The 21,339-nt window shown below is 35.1% G+C and overlaps 1 protein-coding gene across 5 annotated transcripts in view; it reads right to left on the reverse strand.

Moving 5' to 3' along the window:
* The window catches only part of AUTS2 (activator of transcription and developmental regulator AUTS2), a 1,066,702-nt gene that overhangs the window by 779,945 nt on the left and 265,418 nt on the right, over positions 1-21,339 (reverse strand). The gene's annotated exons all lie outside the window — the stretch shown is intronic.

The following is a 21,339-nucleotide window of genomic DNA, read 5'->3' on the forward strand; positions in this document are numbered from 1 at the left end:
GCCATCAATTCAAAACTTACCACACACACAGACAGACAAGAAAGCATGATCTACAAAGAGTAGAAGAGTCAATAAATTAAAACCCACCCAGAATTAGTAGAGGATAACTGAGAAAAGGACATTAAAACAATTATTATATCTGTATTCCAAATCCCACTTCTAAAAATGAAACCACAATGTCTGAGATTAGACATAGCAGAAGATTGATAAACTTGAAGACACAGCATTAGCAACTATCCAAAATAAAACACAAAGATAAAAAAGAATGAATAAAAACGAAAAGAGTACCAGTGAACTGTAGGAAGGTTCAGACAACCTAATATCCAGGAAACTGGAATCCCCTAAAAGAAAGAGAGACAAAAAAAAAAAAAAAAGCCCAAAAAACCAAACCTCTGAAGAAATAATGACCAAAAATTTTGAAAACTGATGGAAACTATGAACTCACAAATAAAAGAAGCCCAACAAATTTAAAGCAAAAGAAACATAAAGAAACCTATACCAAGGTACAACAAAACGTTCAAAAGCAGTGATAAAAAGAAAATCTTAAAAGCACTCAAAAAAATGACCTATTACATTGTAATAGGAAATAAGAATGACATTATATTTCTGATAGCAAACAATGAGAGAATGTAGTAGAGCAACACCTTTAAAGTACTGAGGTTGGGGGGGGTGGGGACTGTACACCTAAAATTCTATAGCCAACCAAAAAAAGAAAATCCTTCAAAAACAATGGCAACATAAAGATGTTTTCAGGCAGGAAAGCTGAAAGAGTTCATTACCAGCAGATTTTCCTCTGCAGGAAATGCTAAAGGAAGTCCTTCAGGCCAAAGGAAAATGTTGAAATGTAAATTAGATCTATACCAATGAATAAAAAGTACCAGGAATGGTAACTACCAGAAATGGTAACCACCAACAGAAACATATAAGATCTTTTCTTACTATTTAAACCTCTTTAAAACACAATTGACTGTTGGAACAGAGATAATAGCATTTTTAACATATATAAAAGTAAAATTCCTGTCAGCAGTATAAAGGCTGAAAAGGAAGAATGAAGTACATGGAATAGTATTTATAACATGCTTATAGTAAATATGAAATGACATATCACTTGAAGGTAGACTGTGATAACTTGAAGATATTTAGTATTAACTCTAAAGCAACTACTAAAAAATAGAATGATTATAGCTAAAAAGCCAAACAAGAAGATAAAAATGAACTCTTAAAAATACCTTATTAATCCAAATGAAGGCAGGAAAAGAGGAAAAAGGAACAAGACATAACAAATAGAAATCGCAACATGATAGACTCAAACCTAACCACATGACTAACCTTATTAAAATGTCAATGGTAAACATAACAATTAAAAGTCAGAGATAATCAGACTGGATTTAAAAAGCAAGACGCACTGACATGTAGCCCACAAGAAATGCACTTTAAAAACACTGATACGTTAGATGTAAACGGATTTAAAAAAAGTAAAATAAAGCATCCTAACACTAATCAAAAGCTAACTTGAATATATACACTAATATCAGACAAAGTAGGTTTCAGAGCAAAGACTATTTATTATCAGAAGTAGAAATGGTCATTTCATAATAATAATCAATCAAAAATATATATAAATCCAAAATGGTTATCCATTTAAAACAGAGCTTTAAAATAATGACAAAAAGACAAAACCATAATTATGGTAAAATATCTCAACCTCTCTAAATAAAACCAGTAGGCAAAAAATCAGCGGGAGGATAAAAATAAAAATCTTATAAACCAATTTGACCTGACTGACTTACGGAACACTCCACCCAACTACAGAAGAAAATTACATTCTTCTCAAGTGAAGAGAACATAACATCTACAAACACAGATCACATTCCAGTCCATAAAACAAGTGTCAAAATATTTTTAGAGGATTTAAGTCATATAAAGATTTTTTTTTTTTTATCAAAGTTAAGTTAAATTAGAAATCAATACCAGAAAGATCTCTGGAAAATTCTCAAATATTTGAAAAGTAAATAACATTTTTCTAAATGAACCATGAATCAAAAAAGAAATCGCAAAGAAAATTAGAAAGTATTTTAAACTAAATGAAAACACAACATATCAGCATAGATGAGGTGCTGCTAAAGAAGCATTTTTAGATAAATAGCATTAAATGCCTAAAAAAAGGCAAATTAAACTCAGTAAGCTGAAAGAAGAAAATCTGTGAAATACAATGCAGAAAGCAACAGTAAAAAGCAATGCAACTAAAATTGGTTAAGTAGGTTGAGAAAACTGATAAATTCCAAGTTATACTCACATGAGAGAGAGAAAGAGAGAGAGAGAGAGAGATTGAGAAAGAGAAGGAAGAAAGACTACCAATAATGGATGAAGAATAACCACAGATTCTGCAAATGTTAAAGGATTAATAAGAAAATATTATATAAATAACTTTATGCCAATAAATTCAACAAGTTAGATAAAATGAAAAAAATTCCTTGAAAAGACATAAATTTTCAAAGCTGATTAAAAAAGAAATAGATAACATGAATTGTCCAATATCGAGTAGAGAAATCAAATAGTTAATTAAAAATCTTCCCGCAAAAAGAAAACTCCAGGCCCCAATGGCTTCACTGATAAATTCTACCTAACATTTAAGAAATAAATAATGACAATTTAACAGAAACTCTTCCAAGAAATTGAAGAGAGGGAATATTTCCCTATTCATCTGATGAAGCCAACATTACCCTGATAACAAAACCAGACAAAAACATCACAAGGAAAGAAAACTACAGATCATTTTTTTTTCATGAACACAGATGCAAAGATTAATTTACAAAAATATAGTGAATCGAATCCAACAATATATTTAAAAAGTAATACATCAGTACCAAGTTGGATTTTATCCAGGAATATAAGGTTTAACATGAAAAAAAATCAATCGGTGTAAATCACCATATTAACAAATTAAGAGAAAAATCACATAATTATCTTAATAGACACAGAATAGGAATTTGACAAAATCTGACAACTATTCCTGATAAAACCTCTTATAAACTAAGAATAGAATAAACATTCTCAGGCATCTATGAAAAACCTACAGGTAATATTGTACTTCATGGTGAAAGACTAGATACTTTCACCCATTCCCCCAAATTAGGAACAAGTGGGCTCTTACTACTTCTAAAAAACGTGATACTAGAGGTTCTAGCCAGTGCCCTCAAGAAAGAAAAAGAAGACATCTAAATTAGGAATAAAAAAAACAAACTCTCTCTATTCACTAAAAATACAATCATCCATGTAGAAAATCAGATGGAACCTACAAGAAAAAAAAATACCTACTAGAACTAATAAATGAGAGTTTAGTAAAGTTGTAAGGTACAAGATGAATATACAAAAGTTAATGTATATACTAACAATGAACAAATGGAAACTGAAATTTAAAAACAATACCATTTATTATTGCATCAAAAATATTAAATACTTAAGGAAAAACCTGACAAAGGATATGAAAGACTTTCATATTGAAAACTACAAATATTGCTGAGAAAAATTAAATAAGACCTAAATAAACAAAGAGATATATATTATGTAAGAGTTGGACACTCAATAGTTTTAAACTGTTAATTGTACCCAATTTAATCTGTAATGTCAATATAATCTTAACTAACATCCTAGCAAGATACTTTGTAAAAACTGACAAGCCGACTCTAAATTTCATATGTAAATAAAAAAAACCTAGAAAAGCCTTTGAAAAAGAACAAAGTTGAAGAACTAACACTACTCAATTTCAAGACTTACTATAAAGCTACAGTATTGGCAAAAAAAAAAAAAAAAATTGGAATACAACAGACAACACATAAATAAATCCACACATACACAGATAACTGATTTTTCCCCCACAAAAGTACAAAGGCAATGCAGTGGAGAATGGATAGCTTTTTCAAAAATCATTTTGTAACAACCGGATGTCCATATACAAAATAAATTATTTACATAAATTTCACTCAAAATGAAACATTCACCGACTAGTTTATGTCAATTATACCACTTTCAAAAAAGGCTTGAAAAGAAAGTGGCTTAGACAGTTATTCACACCGCTGATTCAGGCAAATACTTAGTGTGGGCCCAGTGTGTACCAATCTGTGATAAGTGATAATCAAACAACTGGTTAAGCACTTTCAAACATGTTCATTATTCTTTAAGAAAATAAAATTTACTTCTCTCATTTCATTTTTTGCTTGTTATATAAATCCTTAGGGAAACAATATATATCAACACTGGTTTCCTTTTACTACAAAAATAAGAAACCAACTTCTGAGGGAAGTGAATATATAAAAAATATTTAAAACGCTGTACAGAATCAATTGAGAGATAATATACTACCACCCCACACAGCCAATTCTCTTTCCCAAAAACCTGGGGTTACCCAGATCATATTCTAATATAAAGTATCCACTCTATAAGGAAACGGTCTTCATTAAGAACTGGGGAAATCTGTAAGAAGAGAAACACTTTTTCTTGCATATAGCATTACAATCTTAATTAAATCGGGAGTTTCTAGGCTGGCCACAACCAAAAATCATCCTGAGAAGTGAAACAGGGGTCATGTAAGAGCATAAAATGTGGTTTTTCTTCCCACCTTAATGCTCATTGTACATGTCAATATTGCATACCAGTGCTAAGAAAGAGACAAGCTCAAATAAGACATTTCTAAAGTATTAGAGGAAGCTGAGTTAATACTTAAGTCAATCTTGTTCTACTTCTGTTACCAGATACAAAAGCATCTTTCTTAAGAACAGTAAAGGGTCAGCACAAGCTAGGTGAATAGTAATGCAAATAGATTTGAACTGCCCCACAGAAGGCTTAGCCAAAGATCCAAGCATCTCACAGACTAAGTGTATAAGGTCAAAAAGCCAAAGATGATGCAATTTGATGGTCAAAATGCCAAAGATGATGCAGTTTGATGTATGTGAACTCTGCAAGTGCAGTGCAGCCTGAAGAGTGCCACTCAAATATACTGGGTGTCAGGCAACACTTACCTATCATGTTAACATCATCAGTAAGATCCAGAATGGTTTTCTTACATATCCAGAGTTTTTTCCTTCTACTTCCCACCACAATTTTTTGCTTCATTTAACTTTTCCATTTGCCCTAATTATAACAGATAAATTTTTTTTAAAAAGTCCCAAGTCTAATGCTGAATTAAAAGACATATTTCTTCAGATAACTGCATATTGCTTTGAAAACTGTCTTTAAGTTCAGGAAGAATTTTCACAATTCACTCATTTCTCATAATAAATCTATCCAAAAAGACAAAGTCAATTAAAACACTTGTGCATTCATTTTGATTTGGAAAAATTCTCACATATCGGCAATAAGAAAACAAACCACAAACACCCACCATCTCTGAGGACAAAGACAGAGGGAGACCTAAATGGTGGCAATTCATAAATCCTAGCCCAAGATCACAAATACAGCTGTAAGAAAACTCTCCCAAGAAAAATATATGGCATGAGAAAAATCACAAGGGAAATTATGGAGAAACTAAGAGAGCATCTATCATTCAAGAACTTTTCAAAGAGTATTTTTCACAGTTTATTTACTTTAAACTGTTCCAAAGTAGTTAGAAATCCAAGGATGAAGCCCTAGAAAACAGATCTCAGTCGTATTTCTCTTGTGTCCCCATAACAACAGGGTTTGGGACATACGGAATGCACATAAAATATTGACTAAAGGATGCGAATTTATCTGCAAGAGGGCAGGAAACCCAGTACAGTGACCATTTTATCCGAATGACTGTTGAACAGTCCCAACGAGGTAACACTGTTCCTTATAAATGCCATACATTCTACTTAATGAGGTAGAGGGAAGGATTTTCCAAAACCAGAAGAACCAATACATTCCCTTCAAAATTTACTTTCTGCAAAATTAAAAAATTAAACAAAAAACTGACACATCCAGGGACATGGGTTAATGGTTAAAAAATTTTAGAAATTTTTTATATTCTTTCACCATAAATTATTCATATGAAGCAGATTTCCATGATTTCAAGTTGAAAGATCTAAAATTACAATTCTCAGATAGCTGCCAACAGATATGGCCCCCAAACTCTCTTCTCAGAAGAAAAGCTTTTATCATTTGCTAAAAACAGTATGCACAAACCCACTCCATTTGAGGTTTTTCAATCTAACATATCCATGGGGATCTACAGTAGTCTAATAACCATATGCACAGCATAACTTTACCAAAGTGAGCCATTATTACAAAGCAGAAATCTGAGATGTTGTTCTTTGTACTAAGTGCAGCTTCATTTAAACTACTACTACTACCAAAGTCCAGGTAATTCATGTTTTTTAAAATCTACTTTTTAACAGTTTTAAGGAAAAGGGAATTTTAAGCATTCCAGTACTTATAACTTCTTCACAAATATCACAGCTTCCCAGTGTTAGAATTATATAGCATTTGCATTCTAGTTCAACTACGGAAACTGAGGATCAAAGAGAGCCAGTAATTTGGTGAAGGACAGACAACTTGCCAGTAACAAGGCAGACCCTGTAACCCTAGACTCCTGATTCCCAAGCACTCTGATGAAATATTCATATAGCCTGAACAACACAACAGCAAGCACTGACTTCCTATTCTTCACTGAATATAATCAAAACAAAACTGCTCGCTTTCCTTATAATTAACTGCTTAAAATATCTTTGTGAGTTCAGAGACACGGCCATAAAACAATGTTTATAAAGAGAGCTTCCTCGTCTTCTGGCTGCCAACATGTGACATTCAGGAAGAATAATTTTACTGCTCTGAATGAAGATCCCCATAATTGTTGAAAGAAGAACCTAAAAATCATTTCTCATATCATCAGTAGCCACAATTTGTCATCAATTACTTCCATATTTAACACAATACTTTATACAGTCTAAATGAACAAAGGTATAGAAGGGGTTTCACTAATGTAAAGTGTTCAGTACTCTTTTTGGTTGTTTCCCATCCTCTGAATCACAGTTTTATACCTTATCCTTTACCTGGTTGTCAAGGAAGAAAGATGAGCTGGGTTGACATGAAAAGAACAGTTAAGGACTTATACCTCAAGAGTATAAGAAAAGTATGCCCTACCTCAATCTCATCCTCTACAGCATATTTCTACTTCCAAGAGCGGCCTTTCAGAGCGAATATGGAAATGGGCAGGAAAATAAAGCTTTCCTTAAGTTATTGCTTTAATCTGCTAAAACAAACAAACAACAACAACAAAAAACAGTCCACCTGTGCCATAAAAAGTATTTTAAAAACCATTTTGGCCTGGAATATTGCAACTTTGGTAAGAAATAATAAAAGCAATAAGTTGCTAAAATAAAATAGCATTTCCATCAAAGCTTTGTAAAAAGGAATGTGGAAGCTGAAGCAAGTAAAATACCCCGAAATTAAAATTCTAGGATTCCAGCAATATGTGTTATTTTCTACAAACATTATGATTATCTTGTTTGTGCCTTTACTCACCAAACAAAATATAGAATAACTGTGCAGGGGGGTTATAACACTGTCTTTACTTCAAATACACCTTTAGCACGTTTACGGTCACTTTTTCAAATACCGTATTTAAAAATAAAAGCCACTGTAAAGTACATCCTAAAATCCCCTCAATGTTTATATAATGGATTGGTAACAGAAATGCTCTTGTATCAATTAGAGTCTTAATTTCAATATTAATTGAAGAGAATGAAAAGTTTCAGATCATGCCTAGTGTTCCTGGATTTGAATCCCTAAAGAATTCACTCACACAGAAGCAAAGTCACCTTACCTCTTCTAGCGATGAAAAGCCCCAAACAGCTCAGTAGAGCCGGTCCTTGACTTACCACTCCTAAGCCTGAAAAATATTTCTATTAACAAAAGCTTTCTGTAACCCTCAACTGCCACCCTAATATAAGTGCCCAGCAACAACTATCAAGAAAAAATATCTTGTCTTTTTAATTCTTTGGGACTATCCCCCAAAATTTCTTCCCATGCTCCTCTAAAATTTTTAATCTCCCTATACCACAGTGAATTCTACATAACTAAAAACTTTTGCAGTTAAAAAAGTGTCCTTTTCAAAATAAAAGTAATTTAACAGGTAGAATTTGCCATTCCTGATTTAGGAGGGCTGTGCTTCTCATATATAACCAGGATCGGACTCACAAAGGCAAAGGGAACTTAGATTGTGGGCGTAGGTGAAAAATGACATTTTAAAAAATGAATAAGGCTGATGTGATAAGGGTTTAGGGTCAGGGAGCATCAAGAGGAAGATAGGGAAGTTCTCAAAGGCTTAAAAATATGTGTACTTCTATACCATATAAAGAAGTTGTGGTTTAGCCTCAAAGTAAAAAAAGAAAAAAGAAAAAAGAAAAAAAAAAGAAGTCAATGGAAACTCTTCAAGCAAATAGCATAACTCAATTTGGATGTCATCAAAATTACACCAGAATGAATTTGGAGAATGGACTGAAGAACAGCAAGATTAGAGGAGGACCTGAAACAATACAGTGGCAGAAAGGGTGGAAAGTACTAAATGGAGATGGACAGACAAGAAATACACAGGACATAAATCTACAGGATATGCCAAAACGTGGAGTAAGGGGAAGAGGAGTATGATTTCCAGGTTTCTATCATGATTTATGTCTTAGATCTTTAGCTGATTACCTAAGGGGGGGAAACTGAAGAGGAAAAGCAAATTTAGGACAACTCTTATGGAGTTCAATGTGAGACATGCTGAGTTTGAAACACTTAATGGACGACCTGAGTTTAAAAAAAAAAAAAAATGTGATAACCAGCTGGATTTACGGACCTGGAAAGCTGAGAAAGATCTGGATTGGAAAAGTTAAATGATAGCTCTCTGCAGCTAAAGTGACTGAATCTACCAAGGCAGAGATCTTTGTCATTTTATTTGCTATACACACCTAAAACTATGTCTTCCCCAGCAGTACATGGTCAATAAATATTTAATGAATGTATACCAAGAAAAAAAAGAGTAGTGTGAGGAGTTAGCTTTATAAAATACTTTTTTGAGAAATTCACTGGGAAACCACCATTTCTAACACATTCTAAGAAAGAATTTTTTAAAAATTACAAATCACCTTTTACAAAAAAAAAATAACTTGCTAATAAACTAGGAATTCTTCTTTCATCTACTTCTGGAATCATTAACTATACATTCTTCCATCAGTAATCTCACTATAAATTTGAGGCCTAAATTTCTATTCAAATACTTCTTTAGAATATTTTAGGATATTTGAAGTTCTACTTGCATTAAAAATAATTGGCTACATCCAAGTAAATAGAAATCACAGAAAGTAATAGATATTTTTGATTTCTGCTATGTAGACTGGCATAGAAAGCTCTTCAGAAATATGACTTTCTTATATCAAGAGTTCCAAGAGTAAGTGGGTACAACTGGTTTTGTAACCACAGCAAAATCATTTCTAGAAAATAAACCTATTTTTGTGGTCCATGTCAAAAAATGTCATAGAAACACTGGAGAAACACTGAGATTTTAATAAAATTATTTCTCCAGATAATTCCCAATAAATTGTAACTGAGATAAAAATGGGAGAATGCCAAAGCCTTTATTGTAAAACTAAGAATCCAAGAAAACAGATAAGCAACACGGTACTGATTCTAAAAGTTACTGATACTTTCAGTAGAATACAGCATTATCATCAATTTTTTTTTTTAAGGCAAAGGCGAGAAAGAAAAATGGCATGATGGGAAAGACACAATTTTAAAGAACTTTAATACATATATCTGAAAATATTCACTCTCTAAGAGATGCTAAGCAGTGTCTCCCTTTGAATTGCACTTAATCTGCCCATCTCAGCATCATCTATGTTGAGTTTTCCACAAGGTCAGGATGGCTCTACCAAGCTGTAAATACATCCAGAGCAGAGTTTTCCTGATATACATCCTCTCTGTTATGCCAGAGTCTTTTGTATAAGGTTTGCACACAAAGGATGCTCAGTAAATGTTTCCTGAACCAGCAAATATAGGGAGGATGAATTAATTACTCCACTTTAAAAAAAAAAAAAACACTTTTTTAAAGTCAAAATATTTTAGACACGGAGGGCATGTGGGACAGTAATTTTACAGCGCAAAGACATGCTATTCATGCTTTGATACTAAATATAGTTTGTATTTTTATGGTTAAAAAAAAAAGTGGAGCCCCACACAAATATTTACATGTAAAAGAGTGCTCAGTAAATTCCACCTCACTCCCACCCACCTTCCTGTCTGCCTCTGCTGCCTGCCTCTTCTCTTTTGGATTACCTCTGAAAAAATGGAAGGCTGCAGTTTCACCAGGCCAGCTTTCCTGGCAGCACTAGCAATTTTACTATCCTGATAGGCTAAGTAGGATGCACAGGGAAGACAGACTGCTCATCAGTCCATGGAGAACAGCAGACGCCATATTCTTGGAATAAATTTTTACCTGGTTTGTATGTGCTGATCAGTATCTCATTTTACATTCATATCCCCAGAGAAAGAAAACAAAGGTCATATTGTATTGGCTTTTTTTAAGTCCTGTAAGCAATTAACATTGGAATGCAACAAGAGTACGTGATTAGCAATGTCATCAATTGGAAAAATAATTATTCCAACCTTCAATCATGCAACTTTAATTATTGAGCACATTCTTCTATGTGCTATAAACGCTATGGTAAGAAACGGATATGGTACTTAACATCAGAAGAACTTGGAGTCTAGCAAAAGGGGCAGACATTAAAGAAGGGTACAGAAAAGTCTATAATTAAAAATTGTGTTAAACATTAGGAAACAAAAAAGGTAGGTGCAAAGGAGAAAGGACTAAAAGCAGATGCTTGGGTGAACAATATAGTCAGGAAAAGCCTCTCTGAGAAGATGACATTTCAGCTCAGGCCTAAAAGACTGGAAGGAGGCTACCAGGCAAAGAGCAGAGGGAGGAACACTACAGGTGGAGAGAACATATGTGTCCGAGACAGGAAAGAACTTGACATGTTGGAGGACATGAAGGAAGGTCAGATGAGCAGAAGGCAGTGAGCAAGAGAAGGTAGTGAAGTGAAGATGAAGAACCAGGGAGTTGGATAACTGAGCACAACAGCTCACAGGAGTCTGAATTTCAATTTGAATACACTGAGAAGCCACTGAGAGGTTGTGCATCAGGGAATATGATCGAATATATATATATATATATATATATTTAGAGGTTGAACTGGATGCAGTATGGAGAGTGGAATGAAAGGGCTCAAAAATGAAAATGGGCAACATGATAAAGATCTCTTCGTTTTTCAAGGCAGGGATGGCCGATGGCCACCAATGTTTACCCCACTATATGCAACACAGGCCTGGGCCCTGGTCTCACAGAGTAATGTCCTCAGGGAGCTTTACTATAGCTGGGGACAAGGACATGTATCAGCCAATTCTAAAAGAAGGTACAAATGAAAATGATCAAAACCGAATTATACATAGAGTGACTATATATCCCAGTTTTCTAGGAAGTCCTGAGTTATGCTTATTACTCCAACATAATAATTAATAGTGCCTCTTTTCACTCTCAGCAATGTCCTACATTAGATGATAAATTCTGGAGTCACCTAGTTATAAACAAAGGATCATGGGAGCTCTAAAGAAAATACACTTAATTCTAAGGAGGAAGATCATACAAGCTCCAAGGGAGAAGTAGATTTGAAGTAGTCACTGAAGGACAAATACGACTACTGAAGAAGGCCATTCCAAACAAAGGGAATAGCATAAGCACAGGCAGAGTAGCATGGAACAAGCAGGAGGCTCGTACAACGACCAGACCTACAGCGTGGTGTTTACGGAGAGCAGGAATGTGGGGAGGCAGCTGGAAAGGTATGCTGGAGAGCAAACTGAGGACCTAAAAGGTCCTACTTCTAAGGGGCTTCAAATTTGTTTAGTTGGCTATGGAAGGTCACTGATAATTTAAATAATAAAGAACAATAACAATGAGTGAAACAATGCTGAATTATATATACTAAGAATCCAGGTATGGTAAATACTATATTGGTAAGGATTGATAAGATATTGAGTGAAAATGTCCAGCATGATCAAGGGAGCAAGGAACAAGGTAAAGGCATTTTTTAACTTTGAGAGTTAATCTAAGTGGTTTCCCGTGCAATCCTGGCTGGGTCAAGAAGCAAGCAAGAGACAATGGGTGGAAGAAGAGAAGTGAGAACACAGTGAGAGCCAAAGAGCTGAAGGTATAGCCTGAGGCAAGCTCAAAGATAGGAAGGGAAGGAGAAAGACCGGCTGTCAGGTTTGAAAAGGAGACAGAGAAGAACTAGGTCAGAATCACTAGGGAAATGTTTTTAACTCTATACCCTTCCCTTTCAATATCTTGGTATGTCAATTTGTCTGCTCACTCTACCAGGAGATCCAAGGGAGTAGTCGGCATACACCCCCTAAGTTATCCCAATATATTCTCCTTCACACACAACTCCACAATCTCACCCCTTCAGTGCCTCTCCCTAGCCTCCCATACTGCCATATTCATTTGAGAAATACAGACTTAGAGTTTTAATACAAGGAGGTAAGAGAAAAGTGATAATTATCCAAATGAGTTCCTTAAGTTTCAAAAAGCACCATTCGACCTTCCAGCGATGAGTGCCGGGTCCATTACCCAGCTTTGTATTTCACCTAACAGGCTGAGGCATTTCCCATCATCCTGATTATTTCTTAGGGAAATTTGATGATAGTATTTTTTAATCAAAAATCATTATTAATAGTCTTAATTCATACAATGGGATAATTTCATTAGCAACTGTTCTGTTCAGTAAATCATTCTGTACTCATCTCCAGGGAAACAGCTTCTCTGGTCTCATAGCAATGCATTAAAAATGAATGCTACCTATTGCTGACACACCTCAGGCAATTGTTAAATTATAAGTATAGGTTTTGCTACTTAAACAAAAATTCTTCTGAGGGTTTTCATTCTGTTTGGTTTTAGAAAGGAAAATACTTTCTTTTGAATTTGTGGAACCCAAACCCAAAATTCAAGTATAATATTTTATTACATTGAAGCTTTCTTGGTAATAAACAGTAAATGGTCTTTGGCCCCCAGATATACAGGCAATATTTTCAGATTTCATTCATGCCTGCCCCCCCAATACTACCATCAAATAATACCGATTTTGAAATATGGAGGATTAATAAAACTTATGTTAAGAGCTCAACACCATTGTGGTGTTTTAAAGAGAAATAAATGAGTAGAACCTAAAGGAAAGAATAATGAAAATTCAATTACCATATGTATAAAAAAACTATGTTATTCAAGGGAGCTGGGTAAGTTTAAGGAGAGAACACAACACAATTAATCTACCAAGGCTATATTCCAGTAAGCTCCTATTAAAAAGCAGCCATTTTTAAAACATTATTTTCTGTAATATCTATAACATTTCGGAAAAACATTTCACTTTTGCCAATAGTATTTTCAAAAAACCTCAATTAGTAAATATACAGAATAAAAATATAATTGCAGTACTCATAAAATTATTTTCACATAAGATGTGATTCCAAATTTTTAAGGTTTTTAAAACTTAAAAAATTTTAAGTTTTGCAAACAACATAGTAATATTCCTTTCTATTTTCTAAAAATAAAAATGAGTACAATTCATTTATTTAAAAGTATGACTACTGCAGCACCTGCACTGGAGTCAACTAAGGACCTTGGTGCCACATGCTGACCCCCATCCAAGCGACTCTGCCTCTACAAGTAAGAGGTGAGGCCTGGGAATCTGCATGTTCACAAAAGCCCCAGAGTTTTTCTGGCACAGGTGGCCCAAAGACCACCCTTTGAGAAACATTCTTCTGTATGTTCCCTATCTAGAAAATAGAGCTGTTTCCCAATCTAACAATAGCTGATCTCAGCCACTCAGAACCATCACTGGCAATTAGAAGGTGTATAGTTTGTACTACATAATTTCAAGACATATGACATAAGCACTTCTTGAGAAAACGCAGGTGCAAACAGTGATCATAGAATGACTCGCTATAACAGCGTCACTGTAGGCAGACACAAGGGAGAAGTGGCAGTTTCTGCAGAGCTATGATCAATGAATGCAGGTAAAGTGTTTCAGCAGGCCACATGGCAGAGCTCATCAGGCTCCCGGAAAGACACCAGGTGGGCTCTTCACAGGACTTGCTTGCATTTGTGAGCTATTTGGTTTCCACTTGTGTATGTGTGTTTGTGAGCACTAGCGTGAGGGTGTAAACCCGTAGGTGTGAAAAGACCCAAAGTTCTTGCAAGAGCTCTGTTATATCTGCTTGGTATAAAATTGTCAACACTTGCATCAATAGGCGATGCTCCAAAATTCATTTAGAATATCTAAATAGGTTCTTTTAGACATCATTAGGACCCAGCAGTAGCTCAATTAAAACAGTTGGGTTCCTGTGGTAAAGCAGGTCTAATGGGACTGAGGTTTAGGTACAGCAAGGGGCATGTCCGCAAGGTCCCCTCAGCCCAAGCCTCAGGGACCCTCTAAAAGCAAATATCAGTCCTACTCAAAGCATATAATCATTATAATTTCATCTCAGATACCATTCACTGAAATGTTCAAGGGAAAGTTAAAAAGAATGCAGTAATGCTGTATCTATCTTCATATTTAATTAAAAAGAGAGCTAACAGTACTTCCAACAGGGAGGTCATTCCTTGTTCAGTACAAGATTTCTCTGTGCAAAGGTATTTTGAGAAAGGGCAATAAAACAAGTCAACATGTAAATACTTACAAAAGCTACCATTTCAGAAATGCTACTGATGCTTTAGCTAACAATTCTGAAGATGAGGTAACAAATGACAATCTTGCAGCCAGAGGCAGCCATAGGAGAATCAAGAACATCATCCACTCTCCAAGCCCAATCAAATACACCATCTTCATATCTCTCCTCATAGTGCCTGGAGGCCCCAATTGCCTTCAACAGAATTATATCATAGAAAAAGGTTTAGAAGAAGAAAAGTTATATGCAAGAACTTAAAACATAATCTCTCAAAATTCAAGAGATCAGATAATCATTTTCTTCTACAGAGTAACTGTATGAACAACATATGAAGAAAAAAGGATGATATTCTACAAAAAACTAATGGAGACAACTACAAGTTGATAGCAGATTTAAAATAAGAGCCTTACACAGTTGTACACATTTAAAGAAAACCACACAAAGGTGAGTTGTGGGCAGATGGTTTTGTTTCCAGCCCAATGAGTACACAGTTGGCTCTCTGGGCAGGATGAGACATTCAGCTTTGCCTATGTGCACATACTGAATCTTAAAATGCACCTTTGGCTTTTCCTACTTGGAAAAATAATTACAAAATAGGCATCAAGACATACAACAGATCTCAAGTAACATTTACCACACGAGTTGCCTGAGCCTGCCTTAAAGCCCACCCACAATTTCATTTTCAATTAGCAGCTCCTGGAAAGGCAGTAATGAAAGCAGTTGCTAAAGAGCATTCAGATGTCACTGAAAGACTGCAAACCCAAACTGTAAATAGCACATTATGAGTTGCCTGTCACCACCATCAACTCCCACGGGAATCTCGCAACACGTGGCTATCAGAACCATCTGCTCAGCTCCCACCAACACCACTGCAAACCACAGCCACCTACCCACTCCTACCTCCCACTCATTACCTGTCATGTACAGACTTGTGTGGAGATGGAATTGCTGTGAGCTGATATTAGAATGCAGAATGCAGGGAGGCTTGTTTTATTCTACAGCTAAGATCTGGCCACATTCAGATAACACTGTACCATCATAAAAGGGAAAATGGAAAATTAACACAAAAATGCAGTCTTTAATAGAGAAAGTGAGTTGTGTCTACCCTCATCAACTATCAAAGGTGTAGTAGCTAAATCTTGTAAAGAGAAAAACATGCTCTTACCCTTTAATCACTAGTATTATAGAAATTTACAGCAGGTGAGGTTGGGAATCATTTCTGTCACTTTGTCCTTCTTACTCTTCTAACAACATATGGGATTTAAATGGCCCTTAATAATAAAGTTCTTCACATACATACATATAACAAGTTCTTGCCTTAGGATTTAGTGAACGTGACTGTTTCATGGACAATTTCTATAGTCTTCAGGATCATTCAAGCTGAGTTACTAGCTGTTCTTTTAATTGCAGTTACTTTTCCAATTCGGCCTATTTTCTCTCTGTAGGTTTTATTTTATGAGGTGGCAGTCAATGTGCTATGTCCTTTTTAAGTCAACTTTTACTATATTTTAATTAAAAATTATATGTTACTTGAGATTAAGTTTGTTACCAGACACCATCACTCCAAACATGTCACACAAAAGTCAAGCAATGTTTGCTTACTTTTACCACCAGTCAGGGCTAACGGAATATATCCCAGATAATGCAAGGTGTCAGGCGACGTGGAATCAAAAATCCTAGAACTCAAAAATAAACTATCCCTGCTTTCAAATACCCAAGTTATAACAAAACAAAACACTCTTCAAAAAATTTGCTGTATTAAAGTCCCAAGTTTTGCAATTCCAAATAAATACCTCCAATAAAACACACAACTAATTCTAAACAGAGACAAGCCTGTATTGGGATTTCCTCAATAACCAGATGTTAAAAACTGGCATCTTTATCCCCATTTCAAGTCAACCAAGATTCTAAGAACAATAATCCAATTTTCTCCTCCCCCTACCAATATTTTCTTAAATATTTTATTCTTATTTCTGTAATTTGAGCAAAAGGGAAAAAGTAGTGTGCAACTTTAATTCATAAGAAGGAAAAATACAGAATTTTATTTAATATTTCAGTTTGTAATTTTCACATGACTACAAAATTTTTGAAAAACAAATTCCCAATTAACACATTAAACTTGAAACTCTGAAGTATAAAATAAAAATGATTTAACTGCAGCTCACATTTCTTGATACCAGCTCAAGGTACCTTCAGTTATTTAACCATTATAACAAATGTATTTATGAAAGAGCACAGAGCAAAGTTCATATATCTTTTTATTACTAAAGTATAATCTCCCATTACATTAGTGTTTCAAATGCTCTGATTTCCTGACACCTGTAGGCTCTAGAGTCAACCTGGATAAATACCTGTGTGATTTCAGGCTGGATTTCCACTCAAAACTAATTAGCGGTTCTTCAGAAATGTGACTTGAACTGGATCAGTTTAATCAAAGTTTTCCATTATAAATCTTCCTTTGCAAGTTAATTTATATTAGTAATAAATGTCACAGAGAAGACCTCAGACAATCTGAGAAAGTCCCACTGAAATAAAGGATCAGGTTCTGGTAGTAAATGCTCTCAATGGGAAAGCCTGTGTGAGATAAACTGTTCCATCAGGATAAGTGAAAGCATAGCTAGTGGCTTAGTCACATGGACCCTTCTGTACCAACACAACCACTTACTCCAAATAAGAAGGCCATGCAAAGCAGATGCAACCACCAGACATAGCTCTAACAATAGCTCTAATTTTAAAGACCTGGCACTGTGATTCATCCTTTTTCTCCCTATAAATCAGTATACATTTTTGGTACCTACAATTTATGATTTTGTAAATTTACAATTTTTATCTTCAGTGTCAGCTCAAAATCCTCCACCGAGTTTGATTCCACCATACTAGATTTTCAGAGAGAAAGCAAATTTCCATTACTTACAAGCCATACCTACCAAGCTCAACTTATACGAAAATTTTTAAACCACTAGAGGCATTCCCACATAAGCCATTCTCATCAGCAAGGGTAGAGTCTACCTACTGAATTTCTGAAATAGTCCCAAATTCCTATATTTTCCTCTCAAATGGTATTCCCTTATGGCTAGAAGCAATTTCAGTAGGTTGCCTCTTTTTCTGGGAAATTCTGCCTTTAGATGGACAGACTTTTGTCACCAAAAATTCAATCATAATGGAGACTCTAGGATTTGTTTTAATGATCCATCCTGTTGTGTATTAGTTAGAAGAGTTCATATAACCTAAAAGTTCCTCCTAAGTTCACTTCAGCCTATTTCCTCTAGAGAAATACTAGAGAGAAAGGACAGACTAATGGATTAAATGGAGATTTAGAAACATCCATTAAGATTCAAATCTGAGAGTTCTCTGAACTCTCACCAACTTTTCCTCATTGCTCCTCTATTTTTAAAACTGCTTTGTTCTCTCAGTGTTTTAAACTATAAAGCATTACATTTTTAAAGCATTTCCTATGGTCTAGAAGTTAGAAAGAAAACTAAACTCAAAGCCCTAGGAAGAACTGAATTTTCCCAAAATGCTTCCGAGGAAGTCATAATTTGGCTAAAAGTTTTGGCAAACACATCACTTCATTGTGTTCTCAGTGATTTCACTGTGACTTAGTCTCCCAATTAGAGGAAAAAAGTTCCTTATGAGAGGACCTGTGCAACCTGTTTTGATTGTCCCACTCCCAAGTCTAAAGAAGAAAAAGAAACTACCATATCCTTGTTAATAAGAGCTTAAATTTTTTTTACATAATGGCCGAGTGCTCACATAATGAGCAAATAGTTCTGTGCAGAACACATATAAGGATGGGGGAGGGGGGTCAGAAAGATATGCATTCTTTTGTGTAACAGTTAATTTGTTCCTTTCTTCATTCTTTCAAACGCCTTTGGAAATTAAGGACTGTTCAAATTTGCCATATAAAAAATGCAATCACTTTACAAGACAGTTACCAGCTCAGCAACTTCTAAGTAGGTATGTATTTATACTTAAAAATATAATCCAATGAATAATTTCCATTGGGATAGTTAAGTACCAGTTAAAAGCTGTCTTTTAACAGTATGAAAAAACATGAGAACTGAGGTTTTCTAATCAGGCAAGAAAAGAAAAAAAGCAGTTTGGTTTTAGAACTATACATCTCTCTTGTAAAACTATTTAATTGTACTCTCACAGTAAAAAGATTAGTTGTCAACAGATTCTCAGAAATAAAAAAAAAAAATCCTATGATTTCCTCTCCATTAAGTAGTAACATCTCCCCATAATTAAAGGAAAGCTGTGCATTAAGTTGCCTACTTAGGAAGTACCATTTCCTAATAAAATGCAAACCTAATCCATTCTCACCAAGTCAAAAATAAAGACTAACTTCTCAGCTCATACTGCCTTCTTTCATCTGTAGTTCTTGTGGTTATAATTCCCTCAATAAGAGGCACTCAACAACAATCCATTAATTTAGAAATTTTCATCAAGGCTCACTCTCATCTCAAGGCCCCCTCCCAGCTATGATGGTCAGATTCAGTTACTTTATCTGAAAAAAAGCAAGGGCAGGGGAAAAAGTAATTGTGATGCATGCAGGCATCTATCATGATAGGAAAGCAATTGGAAATATTCTTAGCATAAGTTGCTGAACATCAGCTGCGCCCATTAAACACTCATGTGTCACTTTTTACCAACGATCACACAATAAATGACACTTGTCTGGACTGACACATAACTAACCTTGCCTCTCCCTCCCACGAGTAATGCACCTCCTCTCCTTTAAATGTTTTCACAAAGCCAGTAAGTACAACTCCAAAACTAAATTACTTTCAGAACAAAATATGGTGTACCTTTACAGACCTCAACAACACTATATATCTCTGTGTTACTCATAAATTTAAAGACCCAGGGAACTAACTCAGAGGAAGGGGCCTGAGAAATCTTCTAGTCTAAACCTCTCACATTATATACGGGTTGCAAAAGTGATTTGTTCAGGGTTTCATAGTAGCACATGTGATTCTAAGAATATTGCAAATAAAAGTATTAAGAGCTTTATGTCCATTATCAACCTCTGCTTCCCTTCCTATTAGAAAGGTAACACTTGATTTGGATAGCATATTTGGCCATCAACATTGAAGACAAGAAAACAACACTTGTTTTTAAAACCCTTACACAGACCAAAGATATGATTTAGTCTTTCGATTCATGAGGCAACATAACTACTTTTCAAATATTTTACCTAAAACAAGGATAGCTATGATTTCAAATATCACTAGGACCAGAAGGCTGACATTAGAACCAAAAGCTATTCAAATCTGAGACATAGAGTCCTAGCCTTCTTTTATGACTATAAATTCTTTCACCAGAGGAAAACTAGAGAGAAGAATCTTAAGGACAGAGAACAGAAAGGTCAGATCAGCTCTGGGAGTAAGAGTCAAGGATAAGCAACGATGGCTCAGCATGGGCTCGGAATTAAATTTTAGGTTTCTTGCCTGAAAGGTAAGCAGCTTACCCTGTTAAGAGAAAGGGCCTGAGGGGAGAAGTGGTGGTTACACTGCAACTTCTCGCCACTTGGAAAAATTATTTTTCTCACATTATCTCACACCAAGAGGCATGAGTTGGGAGTCACAAATACCATAGGAACATCGCCCTTTATGGGAGGGACCCAGCCCTTCCTCCTTCATCCCACTCTCTGTCTGGAAAAAAAATTTTTTTAATAAAAATAAACCTTCACCCAAATGTGATTTCTTCCAAAATTCCCAGCTCTTTCTCTACTCTCTAAACTTGGCATTTCATCCTATTTCTTCTTGTGCCTCTATAGGCCATTTCTATGACCAAAATCACTTCCTTTGACCAAACTACTCATGTAGTTTCTAGAAATACTTATAGATGCCCTATATCTAATGACTTGGAGTTCTCTTTTTCTTCATGCCCAATTCTTATCCCAATCAAGAGGCAGAACATACAGGGATAACAGAGCAATCCAGAGAAATCTGGATCTAAACCCTAGTTCTCTTCCTCCCTGCTAAGTGACCTGAGAAAAAGTCACTTTATCTCTTGGAACTCCAGTTTCTCCTTCTGTAAAGTAACCATAATATGCATTACCTGGGGTTGTTATGAGAATTATTGATTATACTACAAACTCCCTCATTGAATGACTATAACATGAACACATTAGATAAATGTTAATAATTACTATTGTAACTTCGATCTGGCATTTTATTTTAGGACACAAATGTATCTTTAGAAAAACTGCCCTGAGAGTCACATTTGGGGACACTCCCTTGAGACCCTCTGAGCCTATGCTAAAACCCATCACTCTAGATGTCATCTCAGGAGTATATCCTTTATGACCCGGCAGGTTGAATTCTGGCCCAAAACTGTCCACTATATCTTATTGAGGCTTTTGGCCCTTCCAATCTTTTAACTAAAAATCATTACCAAAAATATACTCTTGATGTTTTATAAGAAAGTGGCCTGACCATTATCAAACAGGAAATTTCTAAGACTATAAATATCTGTGCCTTGCCCACTACAGAATCTGGTTCATTAGGTCCTAGGGAAGGGCTAGGAATGTGTGTTTAACTCATGATATGACTCTAATGATCTGCAACGTTTAGGAAACACTGCTTTGTATAATCCCAGGTATTCTCCTTCTGCAGAAAC

Source organism: Rousettus aegyptiacus, unplaced genomic scaffold (genome assembly GCF_014176215.1).
Source record: "Rousettus aegyptiacus isolate mRouAeg1 unplaced genomic scaffold, mRouAeg1.p scaffold_m13_p_8, whole genome shotgun sequence".
Taxonomy (NCBI): Eukaryota; Metazoa; Chordata; class Mammalia; order Chiroptera; family Pteropodidae; genus Rousettus; species Rousettus aegyptiacus.